A 19,061-nucleotide genomic window follows, 5' to 3' on the forward strand; every position below is an offset into this window, starting at 1 on the left:
ATATTTACTATCTACCTTATAAACACTCTTAAATCTTGTGTCTCTAATCTAAAAGAGGAAGAACCAGATAGGGCCTTCTTGGCCCTCTTCTCAACCCATAATATTTTTAGCTTCTCTCTTGTGTTTACACTCTAGTCTTCTCGTAGCTTCAGAATGGCGAATATTAAACACGGTCTCATACTGTGCATTCAGAGAGGCATAATTCACCCTTTCTTTGCATCAAATTATCCCCCTAGCATTCCCTTTACCTTTACATGCAAGCATATATTTTCCTTGTGGAGGACTATTAAGCTTCCCATCCCTATTTCACCTCCCTCTCCTACCCTCATGAACCTGATAAGATGAATTTAACCAATCTCATTGTATCTGAGATAAACAACCCATCCAGATAGGTAGATGGAGTTGAGACCCTTTTAGAAACTAAATCCATCCCTCTAGAATGATATGTCCCTCTCCAACAACATCATCATGTTGTCTTCAAGATCTATCATTCCCATCATCACCATAAATTTCCTAGTCCTTCACTTACATCTTTGGTAACATCATCATTCAGATCACTTATACTTTGTTGTATTGTTGCTTGTGTTATGATTTCCTTTAATGGAAATATCTCCCTAGTAGGAACGAGTAACCAAATTAAGGTTCTTATTGAACTCTTGTGTTAACATACTCAATTTTCATTTTGACCTATTCGGTTTCAAATTCTAGTGTGGTTGGTTTATTGGTTGACTACTAGCATTCACCAAGCGGTTATTGATGATGATAGTTAGTTTAGTGTGACCATTGGACTTTTCCTTGAAAACCAAGCCCCAAGAATATGCAATTATCATGGAACATTTCAGAGCTCATACTTTTCTACAAAGGAATACACTATATTCGTTCATCAAGAAAAGTTATATGAGAAAGAACCAAGTGGTTATGCTTTTCAACATTTTCACCTACATTTCCTATCTATCGTTTTCTTATTGAATGGGAAGGTTTGGTTTTTGGGATTTTCAAATTAGAGTTCTACATTGGTGGTGTTCATCTCGCATTTTGGTCTCCTTCTAAAATCTTATTTGGTATGTGCAAAACGTGCACTGGTGCAACTTTTAGTGGTGCAATTTTTAAAGATATGAAAATTCTATATTGATTTAAGATCTACATTGGTGGTGTTCATCTCGCATTTTGGTCTCCTTCTAAAATATTATTTGGTATGTGCAAAACGTGCACTGGTGCAACTTTTAGTGGTGAAATTTTTAAAGATATGAAAATTCTATATTGATTTAAGACATGCAATGTTCAATATCTACATGATAGATTTTCTTGACATTCCATTCATAAATTTGAAATTTGTAACAAGTATAAATTTTAGTAATTAATTATTATATTGATTATTACAAAATAGAAGATGGAGGAAGAATAATATATAATGTAGGTTTATGTGAATGGAAAATGTTAAGACAAAGGAATAATTATATAATGATAGGTGGACCATAGGGGTTGGGTTCCTTACCATCGATGTATTCTATATAAGGAGTGAGAAGAAGGAGAAGATGACATCACTTTTGCTTGTGTAATTGAGGACAAGGCTAAGAAGAGATAACATAGTAATGGATTGATGGCTCATGCGTGACTTGTTTTTGAAATATCTAGAGCAATAAGGTCTATGGCTAAGTGAAGAGTAGAACTCCAAATATTTTTTGCAATAATCAATCTTGAGTGAATAGAATGTCATATCTATATAGACCTTTGTGAGAGGACTCTATTGTAGGAGACGATGGAGTACATCATTTGCTTATTGGAAGTAATTAAAATTTTATCATGGTATAATTTAATTATAAATATTTAAAATACTAGATGTTTACAATCAATTTTATAAAGGGTTATGGGCTTCTTAATATTTTTGCTGGAATTTTAAATATTGAGATAGAAATTTGTAACGAGAATATAATGACCTCAGTTCCTTGTGAATTCTATAAGTATCTACTATGTGCATTTTTCTCAAATAGAGTAGAAATATGATCAATGTTTTTTTTGCTAACGAAAAACCACACAAACATATTCTATTATATAAGATTTTTTGTTATTGTTAACAAAATTATTGTCAACCATGGTCTATTTAGAAAATAACATATATTAAGCTATATAATGAATTATTAAATTGATAACTATTTAATATGGGTTGAATTTTAGTGATGGGTGATTATTCGGGAATAACCACACATGAATTCATTGTTAACATTGAAGGAAACATTTGTATCCCGAGCAATGAAAAGGGTGCATGGCTAGCTTCTACAGATCCACTAGAATGAACAAAAGACCACCCACCCGACACTTCTCGAATTTCCCACACAGAAGGAGACACCACCAGCCCCGGCTAAACCTCCATCCCCCACGATGTCAAGTACATGAAATATAGAAATGAAAAACCACCTACCATGAGCCAGAAATATGCACCTCACCTAAAGTGGCCACCCACGAGCCACATTAACGACAGCTTGAGATTTTCACTCCAATGGTTCCACCCAGCAACAAAGAAGCCTATAAATGGACCGAAGAGGAACACTACTACTCATTTGTTCCAGAAAAAACTAGTTCCCACCCGACCCAGACTGAAACTTCACAAGATGAAATAGAAATGGCATAATACCACCCCAAATAGACAACCATACCCTGCTTTCCTTGCACACTCACAGTGACGAATCCCAATTCATAAATTAACAACAACACACACCCGAAAGTAGGGGAGGAAATAGTGATGTTGATGTCATCCTTCCACTCAGACAGGGAAACCTCTGCAACTCCCACTTCTTCCCACAATTTCCACACCATAGACACCAGTACTCACGCATACGCAGAATTCCCAATGAGCACCCTTGCCACCCTCCATAATGTTCAGACACTCACCAACACCCTCGAGACCTAAGGTGACATGAAACCTCACATGCCATAATTTACTCTCTCCCATACTCAAGGTGTTATGAGAGGGAAGGGAGGCTAGCCCACCCACCTAAGGCCATGTGCCTAAAATGAATGCCGAGGTGTTCCCTCGGGAACTCCATCCTCTTTGCCTCTTACCCCCATCGGGGAGGATTATTCCAAGGCCACAATCCCACTGAGATCCTCAAGAGTTTCGTCATGCAAGCGTGGCGCCAATCCCTAACGAGTTCGTGGTCCTAATGATTACTACCCTAGTTTGCTAACTTTTCTATGACTTTGTTTCCCTCCTAGTCAACATGCTCAGTGATTAAATATTCAAAATAATATAGTCTCAAGAGAATCTCCCATGTCCTAATACTTGTAGCCCTTTTTCCAACAGTAGAAACTTGACCACGTTGTTCATGGTATTGCGACATGAAGCTGCATAAGCTTTAATCTCTTTCCCCTTGTCATTCTAGAGTAATCCCCTAACGACAGTTGGACCCGGGTTGCCCTTGGAGGATCCCTTGAAGTTTAATTTGAGGAAGCCCCATGGCAGGCAACTGAAAGAATTGGGAGAGAATAATTTCATTGAACTTGGGCATGTATGCCCAGAGGTGAAAGATTTCGATTGAATATCTAGTACGAGCAAGATTTCCCTTTCCATGTCCATCGCCGTCCAATACTCATTCGACCAACAAGACATTAAAATAGTTTCCTTGACATTACTCATCAACATTTTCCAGACCTGGTCAGTATATATGCTCTATGAGTAGAATACTTCTCTAATTCTAGTTTTTGAAATGTTCCAGAGGAAAAATCCTTGTGATATGCACCATGCTATATTAGCAATGGGTTCCTAAAGAGCATCCATTTTCATTGTTCTAATGATTCCTTCAAACTATTGTCTGACTGGTTACTTACGCTGAATAGTTAAACAGGCCGATCCGAAATCTCACGAGATTTGGAGCAAATGTTCAGTAAGTGGTTAGTCATTCTTCCTCTCTTTTTCACAAGGGGCTCTGAGAGGGGCCACAAAAGCCCTTTTTCATAATTTTATCCCACGTAAGGATCTTTCCATGCTTGATGAGACAAAGAAAAGATGAAATATCGGGCCACAACTTTGAGTACTCGATTGGTTTCCATAATGGGTCAGGAACTTGGTTAGATGAGGTCGAAAGTGTCGAATAAGATTCTTTAAGAGAGAACATACCTTTTGAAAGGTGCCCAATTGAAGCTTGTATGGTTTTCCTTTGCTCAGAATACGATCCTTACGCAGAATGAGGGTGAGTTCTTCCCAATCTAGGGGCGAGTCCTACACTGGCCAATGATTCAAAGACATCAAAAATCTCCACTTCGTCAATGCATTGGAGTCTTACCAAAAGTATCTAACTTTCTCCGCACCTAGATGGGTGGTAAAGGTTTGAATATCACATAGAATTTCCTATAGATTAAGTCTAGGGTGCTGCATCGAGGCCTCCTCCCAAAATCTAGGTTTAGTGGTTTCTGATCTCCCAAAAACCATGGTCCTCATTCAGTGCCTGGTTGTCTTTAGCCCTATTCTAGATGGAGGATCCACTTGGCATGTTGATATGAGCTTTTAGGGGGTCTCGCCAGGCATCTGTGCCATATTTAAAGGACCACATCACCTTCAATATCTCCTATCCTCCTTGCAACCACCGCCACCAAAATTTAGCGCTGAGAGTTTGGGACAAAATTTCTAGATCCTTTAGTCCAAGGACACCATAGACCTTCGGTTTGCATAATTTGTCCCATGCTACCAGGGCCCATTTTATACCGATCTGTGGAGCATGCCACAGGCAATTCCAAAATTTTACTGAGATCTCTGTATAGGGGAGTTGGAAGGCCTGAGAGCTGATAAATCGGGATAGCTTGGAGAACAACTTTCAAAAGAACTAATTTCCATGGAGAATTTAAGACTCAAAAGGTCCACCTAGAGAGCTTCTGGATGATATGGCTTAACAAGTCCTTCCAGTGTGAGACTTTAAATGAGTTAGCCACCAAAGGGCCATCGATATAAGTGCTTGGAAGAGGGATAATTCTAAAATCAGGAGATTGAGTGAGGTGACTCTGCACACAAAGGTGGGCGTTGAAAAATAAAACATCATATTTGTCGCCATTCATCAATGTTTGAGATGCTTGTTGGAAGTCCTCCAGAATAGATCCAAATTTTCTCGCTTCCCTTAGGGTTGGCTTTCCAAACATCATGTTGTCATCAACAAATTGTTGGTGAGTGATTGGAGGTGTTGCCTGAGAGAGTTTTAGCCCTTGAAGGGATCGAGACTCCACTGCTTCCTTTATAATCTTGCTTAAGCCTTCTGCTACGATGATGAAAAGGAAAGGGGAGATAGGGACCCCCTATCTCAGACCATGAGATCCTCTAAATGGGCATGAAGGAGCCCCATTCATGATAATGGAGTAGAAATGGGTTTCAATCATGGACTTAACCTAGTTAATCTATGAGGAGGAGAATCCAAAAGCTTCCAGGATTGACAAAAGATAGCTCTAATTCAGGCAATCATAAGCTTCTAATATATCTAATTTAATCAACATACTTGGGGATTTTGAGGTGGATAAGGAGTGAACAACTTTGTGTGCGACCAGGATGTCATCCATTATCTAATGACCCTCCACAAAACCTAACTGCTCTAGCCCAATGATCTATTTCAGGAGAGGCTTTAGCCACCAAACCTAAATACCTCAAATACTTTTTTATTTCACATTGCATAGGGTGATAGGATGGAACCTACTGGGATCCAGGGCTGTGTCTTTCTTTGGGATCAATGTGAGAAATGTAGCATTGAGACTCAACCAAGGCTTTTCAGAGCGACATGAGTCATCTACAAACACATGGATTTCTGGACCGAGGAAGTGCCAACCTTCTTTGAAGAACTTAGAAGTGAACCCATCTAGGCCTGGAGCCTTGTTCGAGGGGAGAGCTTGAACTACTTCCTCCACTTCAGCATAGGAAACCTCTCACATGAGGGTGTCATTTTGATCCTCTGAGATTAATTTTGGGATGTATTTCTTGATGTGATCAATGGAATTTCTTCTGTCTACGACCGACTCTGTAAATAAGTTTTCAAAATACCCAATCAGTTCATCCATCATCTCTTCATGCTACAAAAGTCTCTTTCGTTCAGATCCATTTAGAGAAAAGATCTTGTTGAAATGTCTATGCTTTATCATAGTTCTAAGAAATAATTTTGTATTGCGCTCCCCCACCTTCAGCCATTGAAACCTGGATTTTTTCCTGCACAGGATTTCCTCTTTCTTTCATCACTGTTCAAGGTCATTTACAGCCTCCCCCTCTTGCGTAGCCAGGTCCTCTGAGCACCTTTCCTGAATGATTCGTTGTTGGATTGACTGCATGGAATTTTTTAACCTTTTTTGCTAATGTATATTACCAAAATAGAAGTGATTCCGTTCCTTGATTTTCCATTTTAGTTCCTTCAGTTTGAGCTGGAAAGTTTCCATTAAATTCTTGCCCTTTACTCTAATTTATTTCCACCATGCCTCCATTTTATCCATGAAATCCAGCGTATCTAACCAACAGCAATCAAATTGAAAAGGACGAGTATGAGGGGCCATTTGTAAATTGATCTCCAGACAAATAGGCCAGTGATCCGATCTAATATAGGGGAGGATTGAGGCTTGGAAAAAAAGATCCTACTGAAGAATATCATCAAAAATGAGAAAACGATGAAGTCGCAAAGCAATCTACTGCTTACCTCCTCGCTGACTTTTCCATGTGTAGTTTCGATTCACAAACTCTGTGTCCTCAACGCCCAGATCTTGAATTTTCTCTTGGAAAGATAAGGAGATTTGGTCCAACATTTTTTCTCCTCCCTTCTTTTCCCAGGTCCATCATCACAATTTGCGTACCTCAATTTTCTTAAGAAACCCATGCTTTCCCCTAGAAACATGGGGCCATAAACACGATTAAGCCATATTTTTTCGGTAGAGTTGATACATTCAAATTGACTCGAAAGGGAATTGTGGGAGGCCATAGAGTTATGGAAGGATATAAATATGGAATCCTAGAGGATTCCCAACCCACCGACACAACCCTTGGAATCTAATGCCATACATTCCACCTTGGGTCAACTTTTGCTTGTGATTTCGCTTAGCGTTTCTCATGTTACTTTCATTTCATGAAGTATGATGATATATTATTTCTCTTTCTCGATCTGATCTTCCAAGTACCTCAACTTACCCTTGGAGTTGAGGCCTCTTATGTTCCAAGAGACTAACTTCATTTAAGAAGGGATGGGATAGAGCGCTGGTAGTACTTTGTGAGGACATTGGCCTATCTTGAGTTGACAAGATCACTCCTGCTTCCTGAATCACCTCGCTAGTGGGTCACCTCCCTTTCTTCCTGGAATTCGATTTAGATTCCACCCTTCTGCTACACCCATCACCTTCCAAGATGGCAAGGGTCATATGAGGGGGACGATCCAGTTGAGATTGGCACTGCTCCGAGTCCTTGTATGTTTGGTTGAATTGATCAAGCTAGTCTTGAGGAATTTCTGCCATTCCATCATTAGCCTAGCTGCAATGATAGGAAACCATTACCAATTCATTAGAGTCAAGTTGGTATAATTTTACATCATGCTCCAAGTCAAGGAGAATTTCGACGAGGACTTGTTGTATTTCTTTGTTTTTTTGGTTTCCTGTTTGGGGACTTACATTTCCTTGGCTACTTTTGCTTAGTGTTTTTTGGATTGACCACAACCTCCATGGATGCTTGGGATGGAGGTGCCTCTACAAGTTCTACTCATTTCTCTTTCGTTCTCGAATAGGCTAATATGGAAAAGTGGTTACTGGGGGGGAGACTAGGGGTTGGCACAGAAGGGCCCAATCAATTTTGAGCTAGGCCTCATGGCGCTTGGGAAGGAGGGGCTTTGTCGGGTGGAGGATGTTGATTAGGAACTTCCTAAAAGCCCTCAGGGGAGGGAGTTGGGAGGGGGGGAGGGGGAGCAATGGCCTGGTGGGGGAAATTCGAAACTAGTGTCCATACTCATGACAGAGTTTGCATTTGAAAGGAACTTGCACATATTCTAGAGGTTGAGACCATATTTCATCCTATTAATCTATTCCTACAGATATTGACACAAGTTAGGATATACTCATGTACATGCTGATGTGGGTGTAAGAAGAGAACCTCCGATGTCGAGTGATCTCTGAGACTTAAACAAAATCGTCGATTGAGTTTCGGATCGATTCCAGAATGTCCATTTCACAGGAGTACTCTCGCAGAGAATATAGTCACACCCAAATGGGAGCTACAAGGAACTATTCATTTTCTTGGTTATAACAAGGTTCCCAATGGAACATAAAGAGGCCAACACTATTCATATAAAAGGGCCCATTTTCGAGAATGTGCTTGTGTTCCTCCAGGTATTCAAAGATGACTATGAAGAATCCCTTGGGTCAGAGGTAGAGGTCAAATGGGGATTTTAGCTACCATTTGAGTAGGATCCAATGGCATATGTATACCTCTCAAGGCCAAATGCCCATGAATTTACAAATGATGGAATGATCTTGCATGAACTGCCTAGATTATTCTTGGCGATGATTCAAGATCACTACTCAGAGATTTCTTGTGTCCTTAGAGAGGTATCGACCTTTCAAGTGTGTTTTCCATTGGGCTCCAAGCGCTAACAATTCAAGTTGTTTGCCTGGAGCACTTCCTATGCTTGTTGAGGAACCTGCATTCGAGGGATGGACGTCGGTTAAAATAGATTTGAAGGAGGGGGCCAACCTGCTTCCCCAAGGAGAGCGTGACATGGGACCAACGAGTTAGAATGCAACATGAGGGATAGAAGTAAAGATGTGTGTGAGCAAGAAACTCAGCACTGCAAAATGTGAGCAATGGGTCCGAACCCTTGCACACATTAACCCTAGCACAATCAGACCCTAACAAAGCTCATAGACTAACCTCTTTAAAGTAGAAAACATATATCTATTAAACTCTTTATATATTTATTTTTATTATATATATAGATAGATTAGACTAAGGTAAATTTAAGAGAATATATAGATATAATTTTTTATATTAGTATTTAAAATGTTATATGTCAATTCAATATTAAATAATGATGAATTACAAATCTTCCTAATTATTTATGATTCACATTCTATATATTAATATATTAATACATAGCCCAATCACTTAAAAGTAGAAAACATATATCCATTAAACTCTTTATATAATTTTTTTTGTTATATATAGAGAGAGATTAGACTAGGGTAGATTTGATAGAATATATATATATATATATATATATATATATATATATATATATATATATATATATATATATATATATATATTTGAAATGACAATTATAACCAGCTTAGATCCATCTTAACCTGGATCTATCAAGCGCCGAGACGGATCCAATCTCTTGAGGTGAAAACCTATTTTTTGAGTGCAAAACTCGAGGAAAGGTTTGCACCTTAAGAGATTGGATCCCTTTAGGTGCTTGATAGATCTAGGTTAAGATGGATCTAGGCTAGTGGCTCTCATATATATATATATATATCATTATCATTTGGTAAGTGGTTTTATTTAGATTCAGTACTTATATGCAAGATATGGAGTGGTAAGAATGTCAAGGTGATATTAAAAAGAGGTACAAATTAGTGTTGTATAGCTCATAACTTTTCTCATTTTATTAATAGAAACAACCTTTTTTTTCTTCTGAAAAAAAGAAACTTTTCTCATTTTAAGAAGAAAAAGGGTATTACTTTTGATTTATAATTCTTTAATTTTCCAAGTTTTTTACTACATATTTTAATTGTTTTAAGAATTAGTATACATTTATTTTAATTCAGATTTAAGAAGGAAGCCCAAAAGTTTTGTTTTAGAATGTATAGTTATAAAAAAAAAGTTTACACACACATATATATATATATCTCATTTTTGTTATGTTTTTTTATTTAAATTTGGTATTTCTTTTTTATTTAGATCTAGTAGTTATATTCACCATATAAAGTGAGAAGAATATCAAGGTGAAATTTAAAAAAGTATAAATTGGTATTGCATAACTCATAGATTTTCTCATTTAAAGAAAAATGGTGTTATTTTTTATTTATAATTGTTTAATTTTCCAAATTATTTTAGTAGATATGTTAATTGTTTTAAGAATTAGTATACATTTATTTTAATTTTGTATTGATCGAATGTTAAAAAAAGCACAAAATTTGTTTATAATGTAAAAAAAAAAATGATGTGCACATATAGAGATTTGATTCATTTTTATACATTATCATTCGATATATATATATATATATATATAATCAGATCCATGTTTAGCCTATATACCTTATGGAAAATTACAGATTTTCATTTTGAATAATACACTACTAAAATATTGTAATATATATATATATTTTGTAGTTTATCTGTGTAACACACACAACCAAAACCATATAAAAAATCACATAACCACTGTAATTAATTTAATCGTTTATCATATTTAATGTTGTCATTATAAGATAAATAAATGTACTCTCGGTTAATGCACAGTACATACATATCTTATCTTGCTACAGTTTAACTCTCTTAAATTTTACATTGAAGTTACACCAGCTGGAATAAAGTCCCGAGCCAAATATTTAATACATACTTCCATTTCCCATCAATTTGAGAAAATACTAGGCTAATAGATAACTTTGGAATTTCCTGGTGGATCTTGTATCCCGAGAGACCCTCCAAGTGTAGACACGCTCATTGCACCATCCGACGATGATCAGACAGTTGGATGGTTGCGGTTTGATCCAACGGATATGGTCTTCCAGTGGAGGTTTAGGTTAATGGTGAGCGGGGTTTGCTACATGGAAAGTTCATTTCCTTCCTACCAGAGTTTGGACACCGCTCGACAACCCTTTCCACAGATATGGTGGTTCCATCATGCTATAACTCTCTTATAACTTGTAATTCATCTACTTGGTATAGTTCTAGCTTCTCTTCTGTGGGTGCTTCCAAAAAGCTTCTGAGGACATTTCATCTTTTTCCAAACCCGTTACTTCCCTCAGCTCTATCCTTACAATGCATGACTTTTCCATATTTTCTTGTTTCTTCCTCTGGCAATTTAACATTCTTCAAACTTCTGAGATAGACTACCGCGTGCATGCCCAGGTGAATCGACCCCAATCACGATTCGACCAGGTCATTGAGTTCCTAGAAAATGAGGTAACAACCATTTTCTTGGCCCATTCATCTCAAAATATAGTTATTTAAATTTATAATCATATGCAATGTTATGTGAAGGCATCTTCTTTTTGCAAGCTGTGAAATTTATGGCGACTTACTTTGTCTCTGTTATTAGCAGGTTAAGCATTTTATGGTTGTTTCCTGTGTCGGTGGAGTGGCAGAGCTAGCCCACAAGCACTGCCCTTGACTCCAGGTTAGCACATATATCGTTTCCTCTCTGATCCTTGTTGTGAATGTCTATTTGATGATTTGGACTGTTGATGGCTAGAGCCCAGGGGTTTAAGGCTATGGTCTCCTTCTACTTTAGTTTTCTTTAATGAGACAAGTATATTGTCACTCAGACGACAAGTGTTTTCCATTATGGTTTTTTTTTGTGAACAATTATGAAGGAACTCCTCCATTATCGGTTCCCCCGTAAAGAAAATTCATTTAGGTTATAGAAATCGACAGCTTAGATCCATCTTAACCTGGATCTATAAAGCGTCGAGAGGGATGCAATCTCTTGAGGTGAAAACCTATTTTTTGAGTGCAAAACTTGACGAAAGCTTTTCACCTTAAGAGATTGGATCCCTTTAGTTGCTTGATAGATCTAGGTTAAGATGGATCTAGGCTAGTGGCTCTTATATATATATATATATATCATTTGGTAAGTAGTTTTATTTAGATTCAGTACTTATATGCAAGGTATGGAGTGGTAAGAATGTCAAGATGATATTAAAAAGAGGTACAAATTAGTGTTGTATAGCTCATAACTTTTCTCATTTTATTAATAGAAACAACCTTTTTTCCTTCTAAAGAAAAGAAACTTTTCTCATTTTAAGAAAAAGGGTATTACTTTTGATTGATAATTCTTTAATTTTCGAGGCTTTTTACTACATATTTTAATTGTTTTAAGAATTAGTATACTTCTATTTTAATTCAGATTTAAGAAGGAAGCCCAAAATTTTTGTTTTAGAATGTATAGTTATAAAAAAAAAAGTTTACATACACACACACATATATATCTCATTTTTGTTATGTTTTTTTATTTAAATTGGGTATTTCTTTTTTATTTAGATCTAGCAGTTATATTCACCGTATAGAGTGAGAAGAATATCAAGGTGAAATTTAAAAAAGTTTAAATTGGTATTGAATAACTCATAGATTTTCTCATTTAAAGAAAAATTGTGTTATTGTTTATTTATAATTGTATAATTTTCCAAATTATTTTAGTAGATATGTTAATTGTTTTAAGAATTAGTATACATTTATTTTAATTTTGTATTTGATCAAATGTTTAAAAAACACAAAATTTGTTTATAATGTAAAATAAAAAAATGATGTGCACATATAAAGATTTGATTCATTTTTATACATTGTCATTATATATATATATATATAATCAGATCCATGTTTAGCCTATATACCTTATGTAAAATTATAGATTTTCACTTTGAATAATACACTACTAAAATATTGTTCTATATATATATAAAGTAGTTTATCTGTGTAACACACACTACCAAAACCATATGAAAAATCACATAAGCACTGTAATTAATTTAATCATTTATCATATTTAATGTTGTCATTATAAGATAAATAAATGTACTCTCAGTTAATGCACGATACATACATATCTTATCCGGCTACAGTTTAACTCTCTTAAATTTTACATTGAAGTTACACCAGCTGGGCTAAAGTCCTGAGCCAAATATTTAATACATACCTCCATTTCCCATCAATTTGAGAAAATACTAGGCTAATAGATAACTTTGGAATTTCCTGGTGGATCTCGTATCCTGAGAGACCCTCCAGGTGTACACACGCTCATTGCACCACCTGACGATGATCATACAGTTGGATGGCCGCGGTTTGATCCAACGGATATGGTCTTCCAGTGGAGGTTTAGGTTAATGGTGAGTGGGGTTTGCTACATGCAAAGTTAATTTCCTTCCTACCAGAGTTTGGACACCGCTCGGCAACCCTTTCCATGGATACGGTGGTTCCATTGTGCTATAACTCTCTTACAACTTGTAATTCATCTACTTGTTATAGTTCTAGCTTCTATTCTGTGGGTGCTTCCAAAAAGCTTCTAAGGACATTTCATATCTTTCCAAACCCGTTACTTCCATCGGCTCTGTCCTTACAATGCATGACTTTTCCATAGTTTCTTGTTTCTTCCTTCGGCAATTTGGGGTTCTTCAAACTTCTGAGACAAACTACCGCGTGCATGCCTAGGTGAATTGACCCCAATCACGATTCGACCAGGTCTTTGAGTTCCTAGAAAATGAGGTACCAACCATTTGCTTGGCCCATTCATCTCACAATATAGTTATTTAAATTTATAATCATATATAATGTTATCTGAAGGCATCTTCTTTTTGCAAGTTGAGAAGTTTATGGCGGCTTTCTTTGTCGCTTTTGTTAGCAGGTTAAGCATTTTATGGTGGTTTCCTGTGCCGGTCGAGTGGCAGAGCTAGCCCACAAGCATTGCCCTTCGACTCCAGGTTGGCACATATATCGTTTCCTCTCTGATCCTTGTTGTGAATGTCTATTTGACAATTTGTACTGTTGATAGCTAGAGCCCAGGGTTTTAAGGCCATGGTCTCCTTCTACTTCAGTTTTCTTTACTGAGACAAGTATATTGTCACTCAGATGACAAGGGTTTTCCATTATGGTCTTTTTTTGTGAACAATTATGAAGGAACTCCTCCATTATCAGTTCCCCTATAAATAAAATTCATATAGGGTATAGAAATGGACATGCTTAAGTTCATTACAATTCTATAAATTCTTGTTGTTCTTTATTTTTCACAGCTTGTAATTACTAAAAGGTTTGTCTCAGGTATTTGTTTTCTAAAGCTAATTTTGTGTATATCGAGGGTTTCATCACCCAAATGTCTTAATTACAGAGGTATGTTTGTAGTTATTATAGTGCTCCAGTTTTATCTTCTTTATTGACTTTTACAATTAAGTGATTCATTACCATTTGGTTCCGCAGTGACCTAAACCCTACTGTTTATTACTTAGTATTACGACTGTTTAATGGATTTGCTGTCATTTAAATAATTTTTTCTTTCTTACTAAGTAACACGACTCTACCAAGCTCTCAGGGTTAACACTCTTCTGGAAATTAAGGTCGATACTGTTTATTCAAGTTAATGCATGTTTATTGCTTTTGAATCTTGCAACTGTATGTTAAAATACGGTATCATTACTTGTATGCTGGTAAATACATTTACTTTCTTTATTTTATTTTTAACAGAACTTGGCAAGAAATAAACTACTAGATATCGGGATCTTAGCTACCTTAAGGTCATTTCAATTAAAGTCTATAGGTTCAAGACCAATCCAGTTATAGGAGCAATTAGCAGATTACCAACTCCCTACTCCCTCATTGCTTGTTTTTCGGAGTTCTTTAGTTCCCACTAAACCATTGGATTCTAACATAAATCGATGTAACAACAATATGATTTATGCCCTTATACTTGCAACCTCAACACAGTTTTCTTTCTGTGTAAAGATTGTCCACAAATTTATAACAAAAGGGTTGAACCCAATGAGCATAATTTTCACTAACTATCTTTTATTCCTTAACTAATAACATATATATTAGAATTTATTGCAATTATATTTTCTAGTGACACATTTTCATAATAAAGAAACAACAAAGGATGAAGACTTATCCGATTTGTATGCAGCCAAACTAGGAAAATGGAATGTGAATGGGACTCTTCCTCCCTACCAATGGAATCAGCAATTAAGTCCGGATTCCCCACTTGCTTCTTTCCCAGTGCAGTTGGTAATTTTACAACCTTCTCTGGCTAATTCATTCACAGACCTGTAGACCTCCCTCGTCTAGTCTGGAATTGTAGTAGATATTTTAGATCTAACGAGCAAGTCTACATTGGTTCCAACTAGCTCAGGATGACCCTCCTGGCAGTATTATTCTGTTCTTTCTCTCTTAGGTGGTGCTCCCTCTTCCCTCTTCTCGTGGCTAACCGCAAGGCTATTCACCTCTCAAATCTTTATCTCTATGTTTCATGAAAGAAAAAACATAACTCTCCAAGTCCCAATTCCTTCCCTTCTTTTCCATGAACTAATTCTATTAGAAAATCAACTAATAATTAACATCAATTTCTTTAAACAAGTTCTTACATAACATTTTTTTACCTAAAGTTAAAGTCAAAAGTAAATGACAACAATAATTAAAATATTACCCCAGGCCAGGACCGAGGGTGTTATAATCTCATCAGTTGCTTTTTTTCTTTCCGGTTGTTTTTTGGTTGGTGGATATCTCATATGTTTTTTTGTCTATTAAAATCACTGGTGGCTCTCTGTTTGACAATACCACTTAATCACTTGTAGCTCTTTTGTTTCTCTGAACCAAAAAAATTGTCCGAAAAAATAAGTTACAATACCAAAATTATTTTAATTGTAAAAATCGTTTAATATGCTACGACACTAGGTCAGTGTCTGCGGTTGCTTGATAACAACGAAGATGCTGCAACCATGAATGTAGATAAAGCTACACTCCATTGTTAAATGTTGTAGGACCTTAATTTTAACATGCGCAGATCACTTTGATAACAATGTTTCAATGTTTATTTTTATTTGCGTATTTTTTAAACAACTTTTAATATTTCATTATTTCATTTTGTTTATGAGGATTAGTAGTAAGAATGCTAAGTGAAATTAAGAAATGGTATAAATTCTTTATATATATTTAACATATATATATATAGAATAGATAAATATTGAAATATCATTATATTTTTAATATTGTTATATTTATTATATATTTGAGAATAAAATATTTTATTGTGCCCAGTACACGAGGGAGGAGGGAGATGTGACCTAAAGTTACATAAAAAAATCCATGTTCAAAACTTATTTTCAAGGCATTCATGAGCCAGTGTTATGAATCTATTTTTCTTTTATAACAATGGGGATTTGTTTAGCTCGTAGAGTCAATCGAGTGTCAAGTTGCTCACCAGACTCCCATTCTTAGCACATGACATGAGTTTCAAAGGGATGAGATCTGTTGTAGGTCCAAGGCTATGTTGGCAGAATAGATATCCCTCAGACCTAGCACTTAGGCAGAAGGAAGTTTGCTCTTTGTGGGGCAACCCCTTAGGATATGACTCTCAAGGCAACTCCAATGAAATGAAATATATTTTCCATACACAAGGATTGCTTGATAAGCCCAACACAGAGCAGTCTTCTAGTCCACAAAGCATTCTTAAATACCCATTTTTAAGTGAATTTTATCTGAAGGCACTAAAGGGGCCCAAGAAACCCTTACTCTTATCTTAAATATTTCTCGAATGCACAATGAAAGCACAAGCATCTAACCAATCGATCTCATATAAATTATTTCTCAAGATGTTTTAAGCATTACAATCATATTGAAAATATTTACAATAAATTCAAAAAATGTGACTACTGGAGCAAAGAAAACCAAAAACCAACCTGTCAACCTGTGCATGTTTTATATTCCATTTAAGAGTGATTCCTAACACTCAAACTTCATTGGTTGCAATTTGACTTGTTTATAGGTCTTTTTTTAATAGAAAAGGTTTTCTGCCTTATACGTTTTCCATTTAGAATAAGTTTACAATTTGCAAATTAACCCTGAATATAAAAATGGGTCATTTGTAGCCAGATTACAGTTCCCCTGTAATATGCTTTTGAAAACCTGAGGTTTATGTTTTTGGAAAGTTTATTGCATTCTAGATCAAAAAATTTGCTGGTTTTGTTTATGCTATATTTTTTGAACATATACACCTTTAGTTTTGAATAGATTGAACAAATTGTGACACAATTTTTGTTTCATCTCTTTTAAAAGTTTTTAAAAACTTATGGATTATTGTCTAAAGGTAGGGACTAGATGCAAATTCTCCTTGTTATTCCTTGAACCATATTTCTGTATGGATTATAATAGAAACAACTAGATTTTCACTAGTATTCATGATATTTTTGGGCTTTGAAAATCCCCATTAGTTTCCTGCTTGCAAGCCAAACTCGAGATACAACCTGATAGAAAAAAATATCTAGCTTTTTTTTGCACCTATCAGGCTGAAGTTTAGGAAATCTGTATGTTGATTGACTGAAGGTTGAATCTGAAGAAAAGGGCTTTAGAGCCTGAACTAAATTTTCAACAACAACTCAACAGCTGGAAGTATGAACTCTAGACTCGACGGCTTGAGCTTTGAACTATATGAACTTGGTGTTTAACTTGTTACTAATTAGAAACATATAGTCTTATTGCTTTATTGGCCCATTAGGCAGTAATCATGGTATCTAGCTTGTGTGTCTGGCACTCAGTAATGATGAGGAGTACACTAAAGAAGTTTTTATTTCTATTTTTAAATTGTTTTGTCTTTGCAGATTTATGTTATCTAGTTTTCAATTATGTTGTTGTTAAGAAATGTTGTAAAGTAGCGGGCTCACAAGGAACATGCCCAACCATATGTATTTCTTCTTGCTTAGAATTTTAGTCAATGATTTATTTTGTAAAAGGAAATACAATAATATGATTTTTGGCATATTTGTTTGTAAACTTTGGAAGCCTAGAAATATAAATTATGAAGAAAACATTAGACTATTAGCATTTTGTCCATGTAAGGCTCAAAGGAATAAATTTGAGTTTCTAGAGAAACACAAGGACTATGTACTTAGGCCTTGTGATTATCACAAGAATGAGGAAAACATCCAGGTATGCCATGCAAAATTTCTTTATATATTATTTTTTCGATAAATTATTTTTGGTTTAGAGAGAGATTCTTCAGCGAAAATCACATGGAAAATCATTTGTCGACGCGTTTCGAACCAACAAGTGTGGTTCATCATCAGGACAAGTTTCTCATAACTTTTGCAAATAGGAAACGTTGCATATTATCACCCTTAATCTTCTTTTTGTGAAATGGCATGGATCCACAATGGAATCTCTCATTTTTGATACAGTTGTCTATGTAATTTATTTATATCAGCGTGCATTTTCTTATGCATGTTCATATGTTACTTTGTTTGTATGCTTTTCTTCACTGTCTTTCTTTCTGATGGTTTAGACTGGTATTGATAATGTGGAGGCTTCAAGAGAAAGCAACATCTAGAAACCCCGATGAATTTTATCTTAAGATGATCAACTTAAGAACGAATATGGAAAACCTGAAATACTGACAAAAGACACTTCTCTTCATTTCATAACAACGATTGAAGCCATGGGGGCCAATGTATGGAGATGTAGGACTAGGGCCCTTAGTTTTTTTGGGTCCTCAAGGTCTGTCAAATTTATTTTTGTTGTGGACATACGTGTCAGGATCGATGCCTAGCTACCATCTTCGTATTATGGAAATGATTTCACAGATGCATGTGTAGCTTCAAGAGCTATGGATCTTGTGGAATATGCACTTTGTTACACTGCAAGGTTGATAAGGAATGCCAAGAACTCAATCACTGATAAGTTTATGAGATCTGCCATTGATTATTTAGAAGTGAATAAGCCTCTGAGATCAGAGAATGAAGTATTTGACGTGCTCAATGTTTCGTTATGGTGTCACTTTCCTCTGAACGATGCAGATTTTGGATGGGGAAAGCCATTCCATGTGTTGGGTGTGGAGCATGATTATTTAGAGGTCTTTGTTTCAGCCAGATGTATACCCCAGGAATATTGTACACCTCTCCATGCAGGGGGGTGCGGGGGGGACTTGTCCACCCTGTAGGGGTTCGGGGGGGCCGATCCCCCCTGGCTAGGGGGTCCAGGGGCCAGCAGTCCCCTAGCGGGGGTTTCGGGGGTAGCGCCCCCAAAGCTAAAAATAGATGTAAAATTTCCTTGTAAAATTATAGTAATTTCTAGTTAATTTGGGTTGTTCATTAGGTGAATGATCTTACGGTAGAACGTATGTTTAGTTTAGGGATTTTCGCCATAGAAGGCA

The 19,061-nt window shown here is 36.1% G+C and overlaps 1 long non-coding RNA gene across 1 annotated transcript; it reads left to right on the forward strand.

Annotated features, from left to right (window-relative positions):
• The first annotated feature begins 10,625 nt into the window (after positions 1-10,625).
• Positions 10,626-13,881, forward strand: LOC149161653 (uncharacterized). Its single transcript, XR_016261511.1, has 3 exons — positions 10,626-11,122; positions 11,262-11,336; positions 13,557-13,881. It is a non-coding gene; the product is annotated as an uncharacterized LOC149161653 (long non-coding RNA).
• The last annotated feature ends 5,180 nt before the right edge of the window (positions 13,882-19,061 follow it).

Source organism: Pinus tabuliformis, chromosome 5_2, assembly GCF_031772625.1.
Source record: "Pinus tabuliformis cultivar Carrire ecotype Pingquan chromosome 5_2, CPIR1, whole genome shotgun sequence".
Classification (NCBI taxonomy): domain Eukaryota; kingdom Viridiplantae; phylum Streptophyta; class Pinopsida; order Pinales; family Pinaceae; genus Pinus; species Pinus tabuliformis.